Raw genomic sequence first — 25293 nt, 5'->3', positions numbered from 1 at the left:
ATGCTAATTACTTAAAATGACAATTACTATCCTAAAAGAGATTCTTACTTCTGCACTAATTTATAAGTTTAATTTTATGTACCCACCTTTAAATGATACCCTTGCTTTTAATTGGTTAAAAGAGTGGTTTTGTTGTATATTTTTTCTGGGTGCAGTTTTCTATGGCAAAGTGTTAAAAAGTTTTCTTCTTTAATTTTTCTTTGACAGCAAAAATGGATTGAGCTGGTTGATCAAACCAGAATTATTCAAAACAGGGCTCTAACATGAAGCACTTTCAAAAGTGATAATCAAGCTGATGCTCTCTAGCCTCTAGAACTGCAGGCAAGGGAAGTAAACTGTGGAATGAACTATACACGTCAATTGTATTTCGGCCTTAATTGATCAATGAAGAATTTATAAATTTTATTATTATGATTCAAATTGGTTGTAGTCATGAATCTTTGATAAGCCATTTTTTATGCTCTCTATCTTCTTTGATGCTACTATTATTATGCTCTATTTTAGCTACTACTATTATAGTAGTCACAAATTGAACCCACTATTATCATTCCACAGATTGAACCCACTATCATTCCACAGCTTGTTATGCTACTATCATGATAAGCCATAATAATAGTAGTCACAGATTGAACCCACTTCCCAGGCAAGGGAAGTAAACTGTGGAATGAACTATACACATCATTTTTTAAAAACAGAATCTATAAATTAAAAGGTAATAGTAGTAGCATCACAGACCAAGAAACTAACTAAAACTTTTAAGAAGATAGAAATTTAGAAGAGTTTATTGAGGGACTTATCTGCTGAAACATGTAGGACATTGATCAAACAGGTGATAGGCTTTCAATGAATGGATACATATTACCAAGATGCTTCCCAATTTTCAAGATCCTCTGGCGATCAATGTCTTGGAGTTGAGATTGGAGTTGAGATCATAAGAAATAACTTTGCCAGGAACAACTAAAACCAGAGTAAAATCTTTTTCATTTGCTCCCTTCACAACACAGAGCACGTAAAATGGGACTACGTCAGGGAATAAAGATGAAATGGGAGTAAAAGCAGAAATCTGATAAATCTGAATAAGAAGCAGAAATCCAAACTGTTGTAATCCCTGTCCATCTGAAGGATTCTAAATCTCAAAGCAGAAATCTGAAAGCCACCTATAGCACATACATAAGTGATCAAGCACTTCTTTTGCCCTCCATCTGATCTTCCCCTCATTTTTTATGCAATTTTTGATATTTTCAAATGAAACTGTCCCCTACAAATTTAGTTTTTATATTTCACTAAACTATACCATGCCAAATTCACCAACCGAAATAAGCCCTTTTATCTTGTCTCTCTACAGCTATTTTCTGCAGTTCAAGTATGAAACACATTAGCTGAGTGAACAAACTGTAGAGAAAAACCAATAACCTATCAGCAAGATTCCCAAATTACATCAAATAGCACACAAAACTAAGCAAGTTGGTTGCAATAATAATTGGAATCAACATAAGGAAACTGCAGTGCAGACCTTTACACTAAGAATTTAATCCCTTGAAATCCAAGCCACAGTGATACATTCAAGTACTTGAATTAAATGAATCTTTTGTTTTAGATGTGAAACAAAATTGAATTGAACATGAAATTTGAGAGTAATCTAAAGTGGGCTAGGATTTTCTATATGCAGTTTTAAAGTAAAAAGAATGAATTGTGTACCCAATAAATAATTCAGTAAAATAATGCATTGACAACTGGACCGTGTGCTCTATCTCACTGGGTGACAGAGAGACAGTTAAAGGTTAACCACCACCAATTGATTACCATTAATAAACTTTTGAGTGCAAGTGAGGAGGCTTCATGATCCATTTGGTTGCTTAAAAATTGCTGGCAATTGGCAGTGGAAAGAACACTATAAAAAATCCCAGTAAGGCAAACAAACAAACAAACACCTACACTCAATTGATGCTAAACACAATTACTGAGCTTACATGGAGCCAAATTTTCTTTCCCCTTTTAGCAGAGATTAGATTAAAAGAACATTATTATATATAAGATCCAAGATTCAACATTTCATTTCTCTTGCATTCTCCACAAATTCTCTGAGACCAAACAGACAATCAACCAAAAAAAAAAAAAAAATAATCTTTTCACTAAATTGAACACAAAATCAATAAAACAAAAGCGTGACGTAGGAGGAGCAACATGATTTGATGATGTGCATTTCTAATTCAAAGTCGTTTCTGAATTCTGTATTCTAACAGCTGTTTATGTGAGCATGCACCAATAACAGCATGTTTCTAGCTTGTGCTTTAAATCAATCGTAAATTATATACACACAAAAAAAAAAAAAACATGAAATTGCTTTAAATCAATCACACACTTAAAATTCAATACAAAACATGTAAATTCTAAAAACAAACTTCAAAATTCAAATAATTAATAAAAAAAACTTTCAAAAACCGAGCTTCCTTATTATATAGATAATTTAAAGCAATACCCTTTGTTAATAAAACAAAACATATTTATAAGTTTGTTGACCCTTTATGTTTCAGTTGTCAGTAATAATTTAATCTATCTATCTAAATCTATCTACCTTTGCCTAATCAAATCTTTGTTAGTTGAAATGGTCACTGTCTAAGCCTCCCTACACTTCAATAACTTCGGAGTTAGTAGAGATAGAGGCCAATGGCCATGTTTCATTACTTTCATTGGATTAGCAATTGGAAGGAAGTAAACCATGTTTGGACGTGAAATAGAATTATTAAATTGTGGATCATAAATTTAAATAAGAATTTAAAAAAAATGAGATAAATATGAATAAAATATAAATTAATTTTTTTTTTTCATTTCTATTTTACATTCCAAATCTCTATTCAAATTCATCGTCTAAACATAGCATAAAAGAAAATTATTCGGTACCCATGAGACATCATATGGCACATTTCACACACCAATCACAAACTAATAGTATGTCTGTTGCTATTTTTTCAGAGATAGACTCTCCTTTATACCTTATTTATCTATATCTCTCCACACTCTTATTATGGGGCTTAATTCTAAAATCGTATTGATCATCTGAATCATCTGAATCATCTACCTCATCGAATCATCAGTGCAGGTTTAAAATTGAACCTTATAAAAAAATATAAAAAAACATAAAGAGATGAGATATGAAGGAACCTATCCCTCTGATAATATATATCTAATTATTTACCTTGGAGTTTGGAGGGTTCTTTCGGAATTTGGGCTTGCTGCCTCTTCGGAATTTGGGTTTGCTGCCTCTTCGGAATTTGGGTTTGAGGCTAACGCAAGTCACGTGCCGTCAACGGAGTGCAATCTTCATCAGGTTTGCTCACCTGTTCCTCTTTTGCAATGGCTACGTCGTCAATGGGGTTTGGGGCTTCCATTGCTAATGACGATTGGGAGAGAGAGGGAGGAAGAGAGATGATGAAGAGAGTAATACGGGGTTTGGGGCTCAGTCGCTGGCAAGGGTTGGGCGGAATGGGCTCCGATGGAGGTAGAGAGAGAGAGGGGGTGCCGTCGAAGAGATGGAGGGAGGAAGAGAGAAGATGATGTGAGGGAATGGGCTCCGACAGGGAAGGTTGGGCTCTGATGGAGAGAGAGAGAGAGAGAGAGAGAGAGAGAGGGGCTGCGTTTTCAGAATTTGAAATAAAAAAGAGATAAATGGGAGAGACAAATGGGAGTGAGAGAGAGTGAGAGGCTGTCTGTTGAAAATAAGAGACAAATGGGGTGAGATATTTTGGGCCTTTAGATTACACCAATCTAATGATTCAAATTTTGACACAGGTATAAACATCATATCAGAATTCAAAAATTGAGCTTCTTTATTATATAGATTGAATGAATTATTCCATAATTGAAATCAATTGCATTATAATTAAAAGTAATGCTAGAGATCTCAAAAATTTTATCAAAAGTTTCTACCAAATGTCTCACATGGGTGTGAGACTCACAAAATGTGGGTCCTATGTGGGTCTCACACCCATGTGAGAACTTTTGGTACAATTTTTGAGGTTTTTAACATTTTTATATAATTAAATCATATTTAGGAAAAATTGATTTACTCATTGACAATGAAGTAGTAGTATTTAAAAATGAGAAATACTCTATCTCTCATTTCATCACCCTCAATTGCATCTCGAATGAGGTAACAAACAACACTAACCAATCAATTTTGTTCAAATTCTTCTTTCTCCTTTCAAAATTGTTTACCACTTCATTAAAGGTGTAATTGAGAGTAATGAAATCAGAGCAGGTAGCAAAGCTCTTTAAAAACAAGGGCAAATTACAAATACCTTTCTCGAGGTTTGGTGAAAATACAGATTCCCCCCATGAGGTTTGAAAAATTACATCCCACTCCCTGAGGTTTATATTTCCATAACAAATTGTCCCCTGAGGTTTTTATTTTCATACAGATTCCCCCCTAATTTCTCCTAATTTGTTATGAAAATTTGACTCTTAGGAGGCAATTTGTAATTTCTCAAATCTCAGGGGAGAATCTGTATTTTTACCAAACCTCGAGGGAGGTGTTTGTAATTTGCCCTAAAAACAAATAAAAAGTCATGAAAAGTGTATTAATGATTTATTTTGAAAGTAAACCTTGTCATAATTGATTTAATGCCAACTATCTATTACATTTCAATAACACTATATTCACCACTTTTTTACACTACATTAATATACTACCTCATGTGTTAACACATTATTGGTATAATAGGTCCCACCACTCATGTTTATGTTAAGTAATGTGTTAACAAATAAGATTGTATATTAAATGTGGTAGAAAAAGGTAATAAGTGTAGAATTACTTATTTCATTTCTAGTAAATTATTCTGTGACTCATTTAATATTAGTAACATTGCTCTTTTGCCTCTCTAAAATCTTCTTTTTTCTCGTGCAACTAGTAGATAAACTCTGAGACTATTAAAATCCAAAGTCTTCACGAAACAACCAACTTCTTATTGAATAAAAGATCATGAAATGGTCATTTTGGAAATCACAAAGACAAATAAAGTCTACCAAGTCATTCAAGGAATTGTAGGAAGAACCACCTTCATTAACATAGGCCTCAATCTTTTTCTTCAAATTAGTAGCTCTCTGCCTCATCTCCTCCATTTTCTTCCCTTCCCATAAGACTTCTCACCACTCTCTCTATCTTCCTTGTCTCCAATCCATCCCCCACTAGTTCTAGACCCACCTTCCACACACTACTAACATGCCTCGCATTCACTTTTTGGTCTCCGAAACACGGCAAACATATCATCGAAACCCTCACTGAAACACTTTCCAAGACCGAATTCCACCCACAGTGGCTCCAAAACTCGCCTACTTTGCAGTGAGCCAACACCTCCTTCTGGGGTGCCCACTTCACAATGCACCCTCTCTCACCAATCACATAATCAAAACTTTTTGGCAATAGCTCAATCCATTCAGACCCATGAATCGAACCGGGTTAGCCAGCCAAGCCATCTCTGCTAGCTCTGTCTCGTTCACAGAAGCTAAGCTTCCCAAGCTTATGTGTTAGACTTATTTATTTTGATGATTTATTTAATTCTGTTTTTGATTTATTTGGAAAAGAAAAATAAATTGAAAACTTATTTTATTCCATTATTTTCCACCTTAACTTTTATCCTAAATATTTTTGGAGTATATATATATTTGCTCAAATTAGGAGGTATTTTCAGCCCAAAAGCAGTGCCCAAACAAAGCCTAAAACAGTCCAGCACAACAACAGTTCAAGCAGCAGTTCAAACAGTCCAGCTCAACAAGGCACCGGATGTCCGGGTGGACATTCGGTCGGTCATCCGGTGGACGATCGTTCAAATTTTTCTTCTCGTCGGCTGTTTACCTAGCAGTATCCTCAATATCCACGGAAGCCATCCTTGACGACCAAGATCCACCGGACATCCGGGTGGACGTCCCTCTAGGAAAAAATTTATTTTGGATAGACAACTCTGTTCTACAACGACTATTTTTCAAAGAGAGCTGTCATCTATCAGACCCATGCTTTCCCTCCATGCTTTGCCGCCTTCAAGATCTAATCAGTACTGGGGGAATGCATCATGTTGAGTAGACTCAATCCTTTTCAATACACGCAACAGTCAACGGCTCCATAATCTTCTCATTAATAAATAGCAGAGCTTCTGCTAAACAATACACAAGAAACAATACAAGCTAGAAAATATTCTCTCATCGATCATCACTCTCATCTTTCATTTACTTTCTGAGAAGTGTTCCTCAAATTTTGGTTTATATTTTTTTCTCAGAAATTATACATTGAGCCTTATAGCTTTAAGCTTATCTTACCTGTGCGAGGTTTACAAAAAAATTAGAGCTTCATCTTATATATCTATCTTTGAGAGATAACTCCCGTAGCTTTCTTTGAAAGCAAAAACAACTTCATTTCAACCTTGTAAGAGTGTAGTACACTCAGTATTCTTGACTCCTTGAGTTTGATTGAAAATCAGCTAAAAAAGGAAAGGGTTTGGACTTAGAAAGTCTGTGTAAAATTTGTGTAGGATTGCTCTATTTGTGAAGAGGTTGCTAGCACCCCTGTGAAGCTAGAGTATAGTGAAAAATCTCAAGTGAAGCTTGAGGAGTGGATGTAGGCTTGGTTGAAGCCGAACTACTATAAATCTGTTTGTCTGTCTCTCCCTTATCTCTCTATTTTGTTTAATTGTCATAGCTATATCTCACATTTTTACTGTGCCAAATTCATTAACTGATGTAGCTGTTAGAACATTTGTTTTAATTATCTTTGTTTCATTAGTTATATTTATCTGTTGTGCCAATTGTAATTTTTATTGGAGTATTATTATTTTTATTTGTGAAAACCTAATTCACCCCTCTCTTAGGCTATCTTTTGGGTAATAATTGGTATCAGAGCCTAGACTCTTGGTTTAGATAACCATCTGGGGGTTTTGATCCATGGCAACCTTAACTAGTACTAGCATTGCTGAAGGACAAGCTACTAATAGTCCACCATTGTTTGATGGAAACAATTATAGTCATTGGAAAGATAAAATGACCCTGTACCTTCAAGCCACTGATTATACCATGTGGATTATTGTCACCAAAGGTCCAAAAATTCCTATCAAATTAGTAGACAACATTAGTGTACCTAAAACTGAAGATGAATGTGATGAGAGAGATCACAAATTATTGCAAGCCAATGCTAAAGCAAAACTCACCCTTGTTTGTGGATTAGATTCTAAAAAGTATAACATGATTTGAAGTTATGATTCAGCAAAGGAAATTTGGGACAAACTTGAGGTAACGTATGAAGGTACAAACCAAGTGAAGGAATCTCGTATTAATATGTTTGTTTATAGTTATGAATTGTTTAAAATGAACTCTAATGAATCTATTTCGAGTATGTTTACTAAATTTACTGAAATTGTAAACTCTCTGAAATCTTTTGGCAAAATTTATACTAACAGTGAATTGGTGAGAAAAATTCTTAGGTGTTTACCAAAGAATTGGGAAGCCAAGGTCACCGCCATTATAGAAGCCAAGAATCTCTCCACACTTGGATTGGATGAGCTTATGAGTTCCCTTATGACTCATAAGATCACTATGAAAGGACATGAGGATGTTGAAAACAAAAAGAAAAGTGGTATTGCATACAAAGTTTCATCCAATGAAGAAGAATATGAAAACTCCAGTGAGGATGAAAGCTATGCCATGTTTAGTAGAAATCTCAAAAAACACTTCAAGAAAAACAATTATGGAGGAAGAAAACCTTTTAAGAAAGAGTACAACAAAGATAACAAGAAAGAACCTAATATTTGCTATGAGTGCAAAATCCTAGACATATGAAGATGGATTGTCCAAAATTGAAAAATCATGGAAAAGACTATAAAAGGAATAAGAAGGCCACGGTAGCAACTTGGGTTGAAAGTGAAGATGAAAGCTCAAGTGATGAAGTTGAAAATGAAGTAGCCAACTTGTATCTCATGGCTCTTGAAGATGAAGACTCTACTCAAGATAAAGACTCTACTCAAGATGAGGTAACTACTCTTTATGAAGAACTTGAGAGTGCATTCCATGAATTACAAGATGAATTTAGAAAAGTTTGTGCCATAAATAATGTATTGAACAAATTTGTTGCATCTTTGTCTAGTAATGTAGAAGAATTAAAGAAAGAGAAAATTGTTTTGAAAAATAATTTTGAAACCATCTCTAATGAGAAAACTGCTTTAAAAAACAATAGTGATGATTTAACAAAAACACTTAAATTTTTTGTAAAAGGTAGAGATAATCTCAACATGCTTCTTGGAAATCAAAGATATGTTTTCGATAAGGCGGGCATTGGATATGACCCCATTAAGAAACAAAAGAATCTCAATACAATTTTTGAAAAGGCACCTCTCATGACACACTTTCATATTACTTGTCATTATTATAGAAAGAAATGTCATTTTATATCTTCTTGCCATTCAAAAAGAATATGAACATGGGAATTAAAAAGATTTGGATTGTTAAGGGATCTAACAAAACTAACCAAGAAGGACCCAAGAAATTATGGGTACCAAAAACCAACATTTGATTGCCATTTTGTAGGTTTGCTTTAAGTCCAAAGCTAAAGAAGGGAAGTGATACCTTGATAGTGGATGTTCTACACACATGACCAGAGAAAAATCCTTCTTTACTACACTATTATCCAAAGATGGAAGATTTGTTACTTTTGGAGACAACAAGAAAGGAAAAATCATCAGTAGTGGTAGCATCGGTATCTCTCCTAACCCTTCCATTAAAAATGTTTTACTTGTTGATGGACTTAAGCATAATCTACTTAGTATTAGTTAATTATGTGATAAGGGTAATCGTGTTATTTTTGATAAATCACATTGCACAATTAAAAGCATAAATGATCATAAAGTTTTATTCGTTGGTAATCACCATGATAATGTTTATGTTTTTCATCTCAATAATCTCTATGCTAGTGATGTTAAATGTTTATATGCTAATAGTGATAATAGTTGGTTATGGCATAGAAGACTTGGTCATGCTCATATGGATTTAATTGCTAAACTTTTGAGAAAGGATTTGATCATTGGACTTCTAAAAATTAAATTTGAAAAAGATTGACCTTGTAGTGCTTGTCAACAAGGAAAACAAACTAAAACATCATTTAAATCAAAATCTCATATTTCCACAACTAGACCTTTACAATTATTGCATATGGATTTATTTGGTTCCTCAAGGACGTCTAGTCTAGATGGTAAATATTATTGTCTTGTTGTTGATGATGATTATTCAAGATTTACATGGATTATGTTTTTGGCACACAAAGATAAAACCTTTTTTTCATTCATAAAACTCTATCGTAGAATTCAAAATGAAAAAGGCTTTCTTATTACTAATATTTAAACCGACCATGGTAGAGAACTTGAAAATGAGAAATTTGAATTGTTTTGTGATGAGCATGGTATTGGACATAATTTTTCAGCCTGTAGAACCCCTCAACAAAATGGTGTAGTAGAAAATAATAATAGAACTTTAGAAGAGATGAGTAGAAAAATGCTTTGTGAAAATAATCTTCCTAAATATTTTTAGGCCGAGGCTGTTCACGCTGCTTGCTATATTTTAAATTGTGCATTGATTAGACCTATTCTTAAAAAGACTCCTTATAAACTATGGCATGATAGAAAGCCCAACATTAGTCACTTGCATGTGTTTGGATGTAAATTTCATGTGCATAATAATGGTAAGGATAACTTCAGTAAATTTGATTCAAAATCTGATGAAGCAATTTTTCTTGGTTATGCCTTAACTAGCAAAGCTTATCTTGTTTTTAATAAAAGAACTCTTGTTGTTGAAGAATCTATACATATGGCATTTGATGAAACTAACATCTCTTCTCAAAAGCAAATTGCTAGTGATGATATAGATTTAGAACCAAACGTGGAAGATTCAAGTATCTACAAAGAAGAGAACCAACAATGTGAGTTGAACAAAGAGGTTGAACAACCTATTCTCTCACCTCAAGAAGAAGGAGGAAACAACGATGATTTTCCAATAGAGTAGAAGTTTGTTCATAATTACCCTAAGGATTTAATCCTTGGTGACCCTACCAAAGGTATCGCCACTCACTCTTCATTTAGAAACATTTGTAATAACCTGGCTTTTCTCTCACAGATTGAGCCTAAGAACTTTCAAGAAGCCGAATTCGATGATCATTGGATGATGGCCATGCATGAAGAGCTTAACCAATTTGAGAGAAACAAAGTGTGGGAACTAGTGCCAAAACCTAAAGATCATACCATTATCGGCACCAAATGGATCTTTCGAAACAAGCTTGATAAATCCAGTACAATTGTAAGAAACAAGGCTAGACTTGTTGCACAAGAATACAATCAAGAGGAAGGTATCGATTTCGATGAAACCTTTGCTCTGGTTGCTAGTTTAGAAGCCATTCGCATTTTATTTGCATTTGCATGTTATAGAGATTTCGAACTTTATCAAATGGATGTAAAAAGTGCTTTTCTAAATGGTTTCATAAATGAGGAAGTTTATGCAAAACAACTCTCGGGTTTTGAAGATCATGCTTTTCCAAATCATGTTTTTAAACCATCAAAAGCTTTGTACGGTTTGAAACAAGCACCTCGTGCATGGTATGAATGCTTAAGTAAATTTTTGATTGAAAATGGTTTTACTAGAGGAAAGATTAACACAACACTTTTTGTTAAAACCAAAAACAATGATTTACTTATTGTGCAAATATATGTGAATGACATTATATTTGGTGCTACTAATAAAACCTTGTGTAAGGAATTTGCTAAGTATATGCAAGGTGAGTTTGAGATGAGCATGATGGGGGAGCTAAATTATTTCCTTGGGCTTCAACTCAAACAATGTAAGGAAGTAATTTTCATCAACCAAGTTAAGTACACAAAGCAACTACTCAAAAAGTTTGGTATGTATGACTCAAAAATAGCCGGAACACCTATGAGCACATCCATTAAGCTAGACAAGGATGAAAAGGGTAATTCTATTGATCAAACAAAATATCAAGGTATGATCGGCTCATTTCTCTATTTAATCGCAAGTAGACTCGATATTATGTTTAGTGTTTGTATGTGTGCTAGATATCAATCAAATCCTAAGGAATCACATCTTAGTGTTGTTAAAAGAATTTTTAGGAATCACATCTTGTCGGATGCAAACTTGATAGAAAAAGCACTAGTGGCTCTTGTCATTTCCTTGGTAACTCATTAGTATCTTGGTTTAGCAAAAAACAAAATTCTGTTGCTTTATCAACGTCCGAAGCTGAATATATAGCTTCTGGAAGTTGTTGTACCCAAGTACTTTGGATGAAATAACAATTGAAGGACTTTGATTTGCATTATGATCATATTACTATTAAATGCGATAATACTAGTGCTATAAATTTAAGCAAAAATCTGGTTCAACACTCACGAACAAAACATATTAAAATTCAACATCATTTTTTAAGAGATCATGTTCAAAAAGGGAATATTGTACTTGAGTTTGTAAACACCGACAAGCAATTGGCGGATATTTTCAATAAACCCCTAAGCGAGGATCGCTTCACTTTTATTTGTGGTGAACTTGGAATGTCAAATTCAACTTAAAGTTTTTATTGTGACTGTGAAACTTGAATTTTTCTTAAAATGATATGTGTTCTGTTACATTGATACAGAAACTTTAATATCAGTTGAATGCTATCAAGTATCTCATACATTTCTTTTCTGTTATCAATTTTGAGATTAGTATGTGTACTGTTACATTTCTTTTCTGATTATCAAATTTTACTATCAAGTATCCCATAGTTTGTTGTTATCAATTTTGTAGCATTCTTTTTATTAGTAAATCTCTTCTACATCTTGAGATCAGTAGGAATTCACATATACATTGACTTGTTATTGTGTTAAAACCTCATCATGTTCAGAAGCCCCAGATATGCCTTCCAGTCACACAGCAGTTCCATATTTAAAATTAAAAAAAAAAACCTATCGAACCGGTCGTCCGGGCGGACAACCGAGCGGTCGATCGGTGTCCACTTGGACCGTTTTAAATGCCTCCCACCGTTTGCTCTGTCCAGTTTCCCCTTTCTTCTTCAACCCTCTGTGCCCTAGCTCATTAACCCTCTTATCTCCTTCTTCTAAATCTCTCCAAAATCACATTTTCTCTCAATCTTGGTACAAAATCAAGTAAGTTTGCCTTTATTTCTTGTTTTCCATCCTTATTTTTGTCTCAAACACCATGTTGTTATTTTCTTTTATTCATGTTTACAACTTGCATCATTTGCTTAGATTAGCATAGATTGGTGATGATTAGTTCATTTTTTTTTGTCAATCCATGCTTGGAAATTCTTTTTGAGCCATGTACATCTTGCCTTTATCTGTATATATATATATATATATATATATATATATATATATATATATATATATATATATATTTCTATATTTTTTTTTATCTAAAACTGTTTGTGGCTGCCTTGTAAACTCCTCACAATTTTATTTTATTTTTATTTTTTTTGTGGTCCATTTCTGTGTTCGTTTGAAGATTGTGCACAGCCACTATATAATCACTTTTGATCTGTTATGTCATAAATTAGGATACATTTATTTATTTTCTTCATTTATGCCTCTATTTTGTACCTCTATGCTTAGGATTTTGTCATGTTTCTCACATTGATTATTTGGGTTTGCCATATGAATCCACATTTTGCCTAAAAATCAATTCTGCATTGCTTCCCTCTCCTGAAATTTTTTTTCTTCTCCAATTTTATTTATTTATTTATTTTTCTCTCACATCAATGCTTGCATTTTTTTGTTAACAAACCCTTGTGTTCTTCATTAACCCTCAGTGCCTGATTTTTTTTTTTTTTACAAACTCTCAATTTGTTCTCACATCAGTGCCCGATTTTTGTTTACTCTCCAATTTTTTTTTTTTTTGCATCACTGCATTTCCCTATTGTAGCTCGGCTTTTTCGCGCCCCCCTTTTGGAAGGTCGAAAGAAGCCCTACAATTCGGACTCCTACGATTCTGAATCTAATCTCACAAGTGCAATATGAAATTGATAAACACTAAAGAGTCCAAATCTAGCAAATCATTTGGAAAGTTGATTTTGAATAAAAAATGGCAAAATTAGACTGCTTTGTCAGATACAGAGTCGCTACCTAAATATTTTATTTTTTGGGGAAATTTAGGAAACCCATGACTTGTGCCAAAGGCCACATGTCCGTCATCACTAAAGTTGTCTCGGCTCGGGAACTTAGGTACGAGAGGGGAATGTCATGAATTGAGCACCTCCGCTCGCTCGATCAAAGATCGGCCTCTACTAATCATGATATAATTTTTATTAACATTATATGCTCTTGCTCCGATTATTGGGCTAGCATTACTATGTGATGTGCATAAGCAAGTATAGACTAGTTTGCCCGAATTGGAACAAGTCAATTTCATGTTTGTTTTGCGAAAAGGGTTTGATTTTGCCACCTCAAGTGGGCTTAAAGTTAGGGAATTTTCCACTTAACAAAGTGGGCTTAAATGTGCATTTGTTGAATCATTCCAATTCAAGCAACAAGCCTTCATCCACGGGCATTCAAACAGTTTAGCAAGTAAGCATTTAGCCTCATGCAAGCATGCTACATATGACAATCACTCACACTCATGCAAGTATGCTAAACCATTAAAAACTCACATAATACTCCAAGCCAAAGTAAACAAAAGATTTAGAAAAAGTGCATGATTCCTAACTATGCCAAATGTCTAATGCAACGCATGCGATATGAAATTACTAGGCTCGGCTAAAGCATGGCATATAAATTAATTCAAGGCATGCGGTCTGAGCACGTATTCAACGAAGTGTTGAAATGACAATGCAGTTAGAATGATGAACCGAGCCCCGGTGCATGCAAGACAAAATGAATGGATGCAAGCATAAAGTATGCTAATTAAAACGTGATGTCTCTAATCTAACCATCAAAAGCAGTTAAATAAAAAGGAGAAAGACGTAGGGTTGGAAGACATACACATTATTACATCATGCTCTTATGAAGGAGAGTCCAAATGAATAACTAAGCTAAGCTAATTAAGCTAATTATTACAAACCAAAATGAATAACTAGTTAAACTAATTAACTAATTATTATAAGAACAAATGAACTAATTAGCTAACTAAATAATTAAATAATTACAAAACAATTGCCACTAATAATTAAACTAAGTAACTAAACTAAGCCAATTAACTGCTCTGCCTCGGGAAATGAAAGATGTGCATGCGCTTGCTCGGTTTCCACCCGAAAAGATCTCTGCTTTGCTCTCGAAAGCCTCTATTTGTACAGTTGAACATTTCCAGAACCATTTTGCTACACCTTACCAACACTCTGCTGAGATTTGAATCAGTGGCTAATCGGCCACTAGTGAATGTTGCCGGCCACCGGTCGGACATGAAAATGACCTGCCGGCCATGGATGGTGGTCTGCCGGCCACCTGCCGACCATGGAAAGTGGCCTGCCGGCCACTGATGCGCTTGTTCATCTTACTACAACAGAGGACAAACAGAGCATATACAAGGTATTTTCAAGGATTATTTGCACAACTCACCCCGCATTTTCATGAACAAATCCAAGGAGTGATGAACTTAAATCACAAACCACCAACTCAAGCAATTTCATTGCATGATGGCTTGTGATTCAAGATGTGCAAGTTCAATAAATGCAAAATGAGACACAAACCTCCTCCCTTTCATGAAAGATCACGAGAAGAAGTTGACATACTTGGATCATTTCATCACTAGCGAGTATGAAATGGTCCAAGTTCCATGTGTTTAATTAACGTCCGATTGAACACCCCAAGTTATTATCTTGCTCATCTTCTAGTCCCAAGTTTTAGTTTACTCATTTTAACTTACTAACCATCCTTTAATCAAATTAAGTTCATAGGTGAATTAAAGTCCTCTAATGGAAAGAGGGCTTAAAACACTGGTTGCTTTAGGTATGAAAGAAGCATCATACCATTTGTAATGAATCCCCTAAGGGATTAAACCATTAAGTATGAAACCTCAATTTCATTCTTAGGCAAACAAGTGACTTGAAACCACTTTCAAAGCAAAATTAAAAGCCAAGAAAGGAAGGAGGTTGCAGAGATGATTAGTGCTGAAATTAAGTATGAAAAGCACTAAAAACATGCAATCAACTCAAACAAGTGGTGTCTAAAGGCCTAAAACACCAAGCTTGTAAGGATTATTCCACTACAACTATGCAATATAAGCCTCAAATGTAATAACCAACCCAAAACAGAGTTAAAACAGTTTAAAGTAAAGCCTAAAGCATGCTAGAATAAAGCTACAACAAGCTAGAAAAATAAGCTAAAGCATGGCACCAACTAAGTTAACAAACAAAACATAAAGAGGGGAGGCTACCACCTCCAAATTTGGACTTCAAAACTTGTTTTTTTACCCTTGAAAATACTCTGAAAATCAGTATTTAAAGGCCCAAAAAAAGATGGTTTGAAAATGGCCTTACAAACAAGGAATGAAGAGGGGTGAACCTCCCCCTAACCTTAAATGGCCAAAATCACCAATTTCAGCCCACAAAAATAGAGTTTTTTTTTTTGTAGTTCAAAACAGCCCAAAATAGTGGAAAAAAGATAGGAAAACAAGTATGTAAAGCAAGCTAATAAAGCAAATATTATACCTCTTGAAGCAAAGAGTAACTCTAGGCCACAATTCAAACCAAAATCAACTTCAAGAGCTCCAAGAAGGCCTTAAGGAAGCTCAACTCAAAGGTGAGAGGATTTGGTTAAGGAAGTATAGGCAAGAGTGTAGTGTAAGTAGGCAAAAGTGTAGAGAATTTGTAGAGAGAGAGGAAAATTTTTGAGTCTAAAATTTTCTAGCCTCCAAACATAAGAGAAGGGGTCCCTATATATAGAAAATATAAAATTTCTACAAAGAGATCCAGCCCTCCACGTGTGGACAAATGCAAGCATCTGTGCAAACAGCTAGCACAACTAGTGTAAAATATCTGCAGAAAACATTGGCGGTTGATCGGCCATCAGTGGTGGCCGGCAAGCCACATTAGTGGCCGACACACCAAAAGTGATGGCCGGTAGCCTCTAGGGATGGCCGACAGGCCACTAGAGGTTGGAGGCTGGAAAGACCAAGGCATGGTTAAAAAATGAGACAAAAAGGATGCAGGGTTTGAAAGGCTCAAAGTTATGGCATTTCGCTAAGGACTTTGAGCGCTTGGTGAGCAAACAGACTCATCATTGAATGTACCTTCAAGGACATCCAAGTCGTAAAGGCCGTCAAAAATAGGGTGTCCACAGTTGCCCCTCTTTGACAGAACTCTGAGTTATGAAATGACGTGAGTGAATGTCAAAGCCAAGAGACGACCCATTTTGATGAGGCCATAAGACTTGGACAAACAATCAAGACAAAAATAAATGGTTGCGCTCGTAGGCTGCCTACGTATCCCTTTGTAAGGAATCAAACCATCGTAGTTCTGGGGCAAAATGCAAACGATATGCCTAATGCATGATCATTGTTATGATCATGCAATGAGGCTGTACAATGAAACATTTGAATGCAAATGCAATGCAAAGAAATACCACATTTAAACAAACTGAAACAAGGCATAACAATTCCAATCATGAAAAGTAGTAAGTAAATAAACACGCCACGTGTGGGAAACATGAGCTAAACCAAATTTCACGTAGGAAAGGCGAAAGGCAACGTAACCGTCGAGCACACCCGAGGTCTTAACCGAAATCCTAACGCGTTGCACGCGGGAGGAGAAAAATGATGGTGTGAACATCGGGCGCACCCGAATTTTTTTAATCAATTTAAAATCCTAACGCGTCTCACACGAGAGAAGGAAGAGTGGTGTGAACACCAGGCGCACTCGAATGTTTTTAACTGATGCAAACAATCCTAATGCGGCTCACGTAAGAGGAGGAAGAGTGGTGTGAACACCGGGCACACCCGAATGTTTTTAACCGAAGCAAACAATCCTAGCGCGTCTCATGCGAGAGGAGGAAAAGTGGTGTGAACACCAGGCGCACCCGAATGTTTTTAACCGAAGAGAACAATCCTAACGTGTCTCACGCGAGAGGAAGAAGAGTGATGTGAACACCGAGTGCACCCGAATGTTTTTAACCGAAGGGAACAATCCTAATGCGTCTCACGCGAGAGGAGGAAGAGTGGTGTGAACATCGGGTGCACCCCGAATGTTTTTAATCGAAGGGTGGTGTGAACATCGGGCGTACCCGAATGTTTTTAACTGAAGCAAACAATCCTAACGCGTCTCACGCGAGAGGAGGAAGAGTGGTGTGAACACCAGGCGCACCCGAATGTTTTTAACCAAAGGGAACAATCCTAATGCGTCTCATGCGAGAGGAGGAAGAGTGGTGTAAACACCGGGCCCACCTGAATGTTTTTAATCGAAGAGTGGTGTGAACACTGGGCGTACCCGAATGTTTTTAATCGAAGCAAACAATCCTAACGCGTCTCACGCGAAAGAAGGAAGAGTGGTGTGAACACCGGGCGCACCCGAATGTTTTTAACCGAATGGTGGTGTGAACACTGCGCGTACCCGAATGTTTTGTAACTGATTGGTGGTGTGAACACCGGGCGTACCTAAATGTTTTTAACCGAAGGGAACAATCCTAACGCGTCTTATACGAGAGGAGGAAATGATGTGATCTGAAAATGGCACACATGATTTTACCTGGAATTCCTCTGAATGAACCGTACATACAATATCGTGCATGTGTAAGAAAGAAACTTAACAAATGCAATACTGTACGAATGCATGTTCCATGCAAGATAAACAACTGAGATACAATGGCAATGGCATGTTCTATGCGAAACAAACAATCGAGATACAATGTTAATGGCACGTTTTATGCGAAACAAACAATCAAGATACAATGTTAATGGCATGTTCTATGTGAAATAAACAATCAAGATACAATGTCAATGGCATGTTCTATGCGAAACAAACAATCGAGATACAATGTTAATGGCATGTTCTATACGAAATAAACAAAAAACAGAAGCATGTTCTATGCGTGATTCAAGAGCGAAAGCATGTTCTATGCATAATTCAAGAGCGAATGCATATTCCATGCATGATTCATAACGGATGCAAGATGCACATGCAATATGCGTGGAATGCATGTTTTATGTAACAACATATATGAAATGCATGCTCTACACAAAGAAGTGAAATGCATATTCATGCAACAATGGAGAAATGCATATTCATGCATGATAACTTTCGACTTACCTCTCGGAAGAGTTATAATATGTTTAAAGGATACACCTCGTTTATGTTGACAAGTGACGAACATCGTCACCAAAAACACTGTTTAAAGCTTATGTGGAGACAAATTGAACCAAACAGTGAACTGTCCCTGAATTTCTTGGAAACCAAGGACACAAAACAGTGTCAGGACCACAGGAGAGGCCAAAGGACACCTGCTGGCCACAAGGAGAGGCTGCCGGACAGGTGCCAGCCACCTACCGGCCATCAATGGTAGTGCGGGGGCAAATTTGACCTTTTGGCTCGAGTCTTTAAATACACACCTCCACACTTCATTTCCTCACTTCTCTAGGGCCGAAATCTTTCTCCCTCTCTCTCTAGGCACTCCTTCTGTATAGATTTGTGCTTTCTATGCATTTTCCAACACCCCACGCTAAGTTGATTCGTTAAACCCTCTTTGTTTGCTTCACTTTGAACCGATTGAAATTTGATTTTGGTGCTTGTTTCCTCATTTCCACCATTCTAGGCTTATTCCCCTTGAGTTTCTCTCAAGTTCTGTGCACTTTTCCCGGCTTTGACTTTTTCCTCCATTTTCTCTCTCCTAGGGTTGACTTTTTCCAAGTTTACCCTATTTTCAATATTTTTCTTCACTTTTTCACCTACTTCACACCCATTTTTAGATAGCGGACGAGATTCCTCATGACGGGGCTCCTCCCAAGATTCCCCCAGTAGTTCTACCTATTCTCAAGGTAGAGGAGCCGGTAGCTGACCTTGAGGCCGACTTAGAGGCAGAGTTCGAGCTTGAGGCCAAGCCAGAGCCACTATCGTTGAGGGTACGGCCTTTCGATCCAGAGAGATATCACCCCTAGACACATATATTGCCTATTGCTGGAGGCATTAGACGAGTTACTGAGTTTGCTCGCGGAGCACCAGAGGACCTTCTGCTGAGGGAGTCAATTTCTCACTTGTCAACGATTGGCGTTAAGGTATGAACACTGTTTTCATGCATTTTTGCCTCTCTTTACTTGTATTTATTGCAATATCTTTCATTTGACAATACTATCATCACTGCCTTATATTTGATTAATCTGTTTTTTATCTGATTCATTTGTTCTTTGCCACAGGGCGAGTCTCGTGCATTTAGAGGCTACGGTGCTCCGGCCGCCAGGGATTAGTAAGACAAGCTCCTCGCTAGAGTTCATGACATCATTGACGAGGTTGGCTTCGGCCTATTCTGCTTTGGCTTGACTCTGGTTGTCGCGAGCCGTCCTCTTTTAGGAGCGCTCGTGGAGAGGTGGTGGGACACCACCAACTCTTGCCATTTTTCCACCACAGGGGAGATGACGATGACTCCTTACGACTTTACCATGATCACCGGCTTAGACGTAGGGAGCAATCCGATCTCTTTCGATACAGATATAGAGGAGTGAGAGGCAGCCTAGTTCGAGCTGCTAGGAGTACATTCACCTATATACTGGACGGGCATGGTCAGATACACCTGGTTTGCCAAGCAATTCAAAGGGAGTGAGCCCGAGACGATAGAGGAGATCGAGCAGTATACTAGGGGCTTCCTGATGTTCATCTTTGGTATCGCATTGTTTTCGAACAGGTGGAACACTGTAGGCCTGCATTTGCTGAGTGCCTTGGTGACCCTCTCTCGAGTTTGTTTTTATGACTGGGGTAGAGCCGGCCTCACCTGTGATAACCCTGTTTCGTATTATGCTAATTGATCTTAATTATGATTGTGATAATTACATGATTATATGTGTTTCTGTAATTCTATCTGTTCACCGTAGGAAAATCTGTTTGATTTTCTGTTTTAGAATTTAAATTGAAGGTCTTATCGGCCACAGAAACTAAAATTGATTATGCCATAGTGATTAGTGTAATTTTTAGAGTCTATGGTGAAATTTAATTGCAAATTGATTCGGATCAAAGTAATTAGATTCAAAACAATTAAATTAAGCTCCATTATTTGGCCTAATTAAACTTGATTAGAAAAGCCTATATAAAGAGCCTTATTACACTAAATTCCTCATCTTTAATTCATTTTGGCTGAGATTACTCTAGAGAAAGAGAGAGAGGGTCAGTTAGAGTGAGGGAGTGAAGGAAATTGGAGATTTGAGCAAGAAACTTGAAGAATTTGAAGATCAACTCAAGATTTAAAACCCAAGTGGTTGTAGCATTGTGGTAAGGCCTTGGGGTTTAAGCCCCAAGGTCACAAGTTCAATTCTCCCCTTGGGACAATCTCCTGGGCGAAGCACTGTTGGTTAGGAGGTTGGACCTCAAGTTGTCTAGTCAGCACTTGGTGTGGGTTCAATGCTCCCCCGCTGTGCGAGTCCTGACTTAAGCGGAGCTTGTCTCGGGAGGTCGGGGCAAGTTCCCAAGTTATAGTCTCCTCGCTTAGAACGGCTAATAGGACACCTTAGTGATCTCTGTAAGGGGCGCTGCCTTGGACCTGTGGGAGGGTAGGGAAGATTTTCCAATAACAAAAACAAAAAAAAAAAACTCAAGATTTAACTACAATTGTGAGGATTGAAGCTCCTAGGTGAGTAATTGAGCAAAGATTTATGAGTATAAGTTGTAATTTTGTGGATTCAAAGTAAGAGGGTGATCTAGAACATAAATTGAGTTGATCTTGATGAATTTGAAGTCAATGAATTCATGCATGTAAGAAATTGCCATGAATTTGTATCTTTGAGCATGAAATACATGATCCATGTTGAATTTTGATTAAAGTTCATGCTTTTGAACATCTCTACATCATTTAAATTTAGAATGAAAGTAATATCCCACATGCAAGTACAATTCATGGAGGTACGAGTTTTGAATGCATGAATTTGATGTGTTGGAGATAGATTTGGTATAATTTGAGTATGCATGTGATTGATTCATAGGATTTGAGCTTCATAATGTTGTAATTTTGCATTTGTATCATGTTAGAGGATGTGTATGTGAAGTATGAGTCATAATATGCAAGTTACATTAGTTTGAATGCAAGTTTGAAGCTCAAATAGCTTGCTGGAAAACCCAGAATTCGGCATGTCCGCTCGAGCGTGAAAGTGAGGGAGATTCACGCTCGAGCTCCAAGCCACGTAGTTTTGCAGACATTGATGTCCGCTCGAATAGGGAGATTCACGCTCGAGCTCCAAGCCACGTAGTTTGACTTTCAGCTCGAGCGTCCAAAGTCACGCTCGAGCGTAAAAGTGAGGCAACCAGTACTTTTGCAAACCAAAGGGGTCTGCTTGAGCGGCAGAAGCCACGCTCGAGCGGGGAGCCCTGTTTCAGAATTTTTGTAAAGATGTTTTGTGTTTCATTTTCCGTTCTCTTTCATTTCTAAGTACTCCTAGGCATACATTAAGCATTGTAAATGAGTTAAAAGAATAAGAAAGAAGCCTATGAGGGATGTATGAATTAAGAACGGATTGAATCGTTTGTGACTCATTATGTTCATGAAATGTGCAGGGTCAAGCACGAGAGCAAATCCACCGGCAGATCACTACGAGTAATATCTTAGTAAAGATATTTTGAAGTATGTTATTTGTCCTATTGCTTATTCCTTTATAAGTCTTATAAGCTTGTTAATTTGAATTGTGGGCAAATATTTGTTTTACTATATGATTGGGCCAAAGGCCGTTGGATATGAATGAAATGGGCCAAAGGCCGTTTGACATGAATGATTGGGCCAAAGGCCGTGGGACATGAATGATTGGGCTAAAGGCCGTTGGATACAGACGATTGGGCCAAAGGCAGTTGGACATGAATGATTGGGCCAAAGGCCATCGGATGTAAACGATTGGGCCAAAGGCCGTTGGACATGAATGAATAGGCCAATGGCCGTCGGACATGAATGAATTGGGCCCGAGGCCGTTTGACACATCTAGAACTTTTGTCGTTTAATACATTAGATAGAAACATGAATTGGGCCCAAGGCCGTCTGATGTAACTGTTTTAAAGTTCGTTCATGTATCTTCTCTACTTGATATTATTCACTGGGCTTTCGCTCACTCTCATGCATATGTCTGTAGGTGAGCCAAGAGATGTACAAACCCGCCCTCGGTGAAGTTATGTGAGAAGAGTCAAGTTTTGTGAAGTCAGCCCAAACATCTCACGTACGAGATTTGTTTTCGCCTCTTTTGTTCGTTGTTGTACTTTTGCCAATGTTGGCGAAAACTTTGGATCACCTTTGTACAAGCTTTTTGGTTTGGCTGATTATGACTTGAATGATCCTGTTGTGTAAAGTTCATATGTTAACTTTCCTTTTGGTGTGGGTTATTAACGAACACATATGTGAAATGTTATGATGTGCATGTAAGAACAACTCTATGGACAAAGTTTTAAATTTTCTTCCGTTTTGGCCCCTTAACTCTGATGATATACATTTATTTGGTTTGAGGTCGTAGGTGATCTTGTGATTACTGGCCGGTTATGACCTTAATCCATAGGGGCGGGTTTGGGTCATGACAGAGTGGTATTAGAGCACGAGTTAGTAACTCACACACTTGTCCAAAAGAGTAATAAGCATCTAGAAAAGGTCGAGGATGCATTCATACGATTAGTAGGAATTTGTAAACATTGAGAACATGCTTAAATGCTTCGAGATATATGATTACGTGCTATATGTTTGTGATTCACTTGCATTGCAAATTATATGACTATCTATGCTCTTTAGTGTATGCATACTTATGAAACTTTGTATAAAGAATAATGCAAGTCTAATCAGATGGTGAGGACAAGAGGTGATGAGATAGAGGAGTCCTCTACTACCAGAATGGATAGGATGGAAAAATTGTTTCAGGAAATGGCAGAAACATCGAGGCAATAACAACAGTGGCAACAACCACATCCTCTACCTCCACCTCCGGCACCGCCAGTGCCAGACCTACAGAATGACGACCGAATAATAGCCCTCACCAAAGAATTTAAGAAAATGAAACTGTCACAGTTTCATGGGGGATTAGATCCGTTGAAGGCCGAAGCATGGGTCCTCGACATCGAAAAGCTATTTGAGGTGTTTCCTTGTTCAGAGACACAGAAAGCACTTCTATCCACCTTTTTGCTAGAAGATAAAGCAAGAAGATGGTGGATGTTAATGCGTGAGAACCATAAAGACATTGGCTGGGCGAAATTCCTAGAAGTTTTCTATGATAAGTACTTCCCTCAATGTGTCCGTGACAGGAAAGTATCGGAATTCATGGAACTTAAACAAGACAGCATGACAATAGTTGAGTATAAGGCCAAATTCACTGAGTTGGCCAAGTTTGCACCTCATGTGATCGATACCGACTACAAGAAAGCGAGGCATTTTGAAGGTGGGCTTCGAAGTGATATTCTAGAAATGGTGAATGTCCTGAAGCTGGAAACCTATATTAGCGTGCTAGACCGGGCCATAATATCAGAAGTTAACATAGCTAGACAGACCAAATCAACAACTGACTGGAAAGGTAGTAAAAGACGGAGCTTCTTTTCGAAGAAGAAATTTTCAAAGAAGCAGAATATGGGCTCTTCAAGTACTTCGAATTCTTCCCGAGACACATCTCCATTGTGCAATATTTGTAGTAAGAGGCATCGTGGGGTTTGTTACCGTGTGTCAGGAGCTTGTTTCAAATGTGGTAAAACAGGGCACATGGCCCTAGATTACAATCAAAACAGTAGAAAGTTAGCTGCTAGCTCGACTGCGTCGATCCCGAAGCCGGGAAATGCTACGAGATCTACTACCACCAGAAATACTGTGAGACAAGGAAGAGTTTTTGCGCTTGTTCCGGGCGATACATGGAATGCTGAAGCCGTTGTCTCAGGTACTATTTGTATATGTAATCAGGATGCTTTTGTGCTAATTGACTCTGGATCGGCGCACTCTTTCGTAACTTGTGCATTTGCATCTAGATTGAGTAGACCTCTAGAATCATTGCCATATTTTCTATGTGTGTGTGCTCTATTCGGGAAATCTGTGTTGTGTACATCTGTATATCGATTTTGCGACATGCGTGTTGGGAATGCCATTCTGTATGTAGATTTGTTACCCTTGGACTTTAGACATTTCGATGTAATTTTGGGCATGGATTGGTTGACTAAATATTGTGCCACCATTGATTGTGTAACTAAGCGGGTTGTATTTAAACCACCAGAACAGGAAGAAATTGTGTTTGTGGGTAACGGGGTAGTGCCTCCACCTTACTTAATATCTACAATGAAAGCATGCAAATTGATCAAGAAAGGGTGCCGGGGTTACTTGTGTTGTGTGCTATCTGAACAAATTGTGAATGTTGAATTGAGTATTATCCCTATTGTTAGCGAATTTCCAGATGTGTTCCCAGGTGAATTGCCAGGGGAATTAGTGGACAGGGAGATATAATTCACTATTAAGGTTGTGCCAGGCACTCAACCTATTTCTAAAAGGAAAATGCATGAGACCCCCAGTGGGGGTGCTGGGGGTCTCTCTTGATTGGCTAGAAAACTTTTTTTTTTTTTTTTTCTTCTTCATTGGCAGCCCCCCACGTGCAGGTGGGGGTGCTGGAGGTCTTGGCCAGCTGGGGGTCTCCAGTAAGACCCTTTCTAAAACTCCCTACAGAATGGCTACTGCTGAAATGAAAGAATTGAAGGAACAACTGCAAGACCTACTTGACAAAGGGTTCATCTGACCTAGTACTTCATCGTGGGGTGCACCGGTATTATTTGTGAAAAAGAAAGACGGAACTTTACGCTTGTGTATTGACTATCGAGAGCTGAACAAGGTGACAATAAAGAATAAATATCCCTTACCTCGTATTGATGATTTGTTTGACCAGCTGCAGGGATCACAGGTGTTTTCCAAAATTGATTTGAGATCTGGGTACCACCAGTTGAAAGTAAAGGCAGAAGATGTTGAGAAAACTGCATTCAGAACGAGGTATGGTCATTATGAATTTCTTGTTATGCCATTTGGGGTGACCAATGCTCTTGCAGCGTTTATGGACCTAATGAACCGAATTTTTAAGACCTACCTTGATGAATTTGTTGTAGTTTTTATTGATGATATTTTGATATACTCAAGGAATAGACTTGAACATGAA

The 25293-nt window shown here is 37.3% G+C and overlaps 1 pseudogene; it reads right to left on the bottom strand.

Moving 5' to 3' along the window:
* Nucleotides 1-4926: 4926 nt before the first annotated feature.
* The window catches only part of LOC145807042 (UDP-glucose iridoid glucosyltransferase pseudogene), a 31441-nt pseudogene continuing 11074 nt past the window's right edge, over nt 4927-25293 (bottom strand).

This window comes from Camellia sinensis, chromosome 14, assembly GCF_055761805.1.
Source record: "Camellia sinensis isolate YWXY chromosome 14, ASM5576180v1, whole genome shotgun sequence".
Lineage (NCBI taxonomy): Eukaryota > Viridiplantae > Streptophyta > Magnoliopsida > Ericales > Theaceae > Camellia > Camellia sinensis.
The sequence above is the reverse complement of the archived record's forward strand: the minus strand, read 5'-3'. Positions and strand labels throughout refer to the sequence as shown.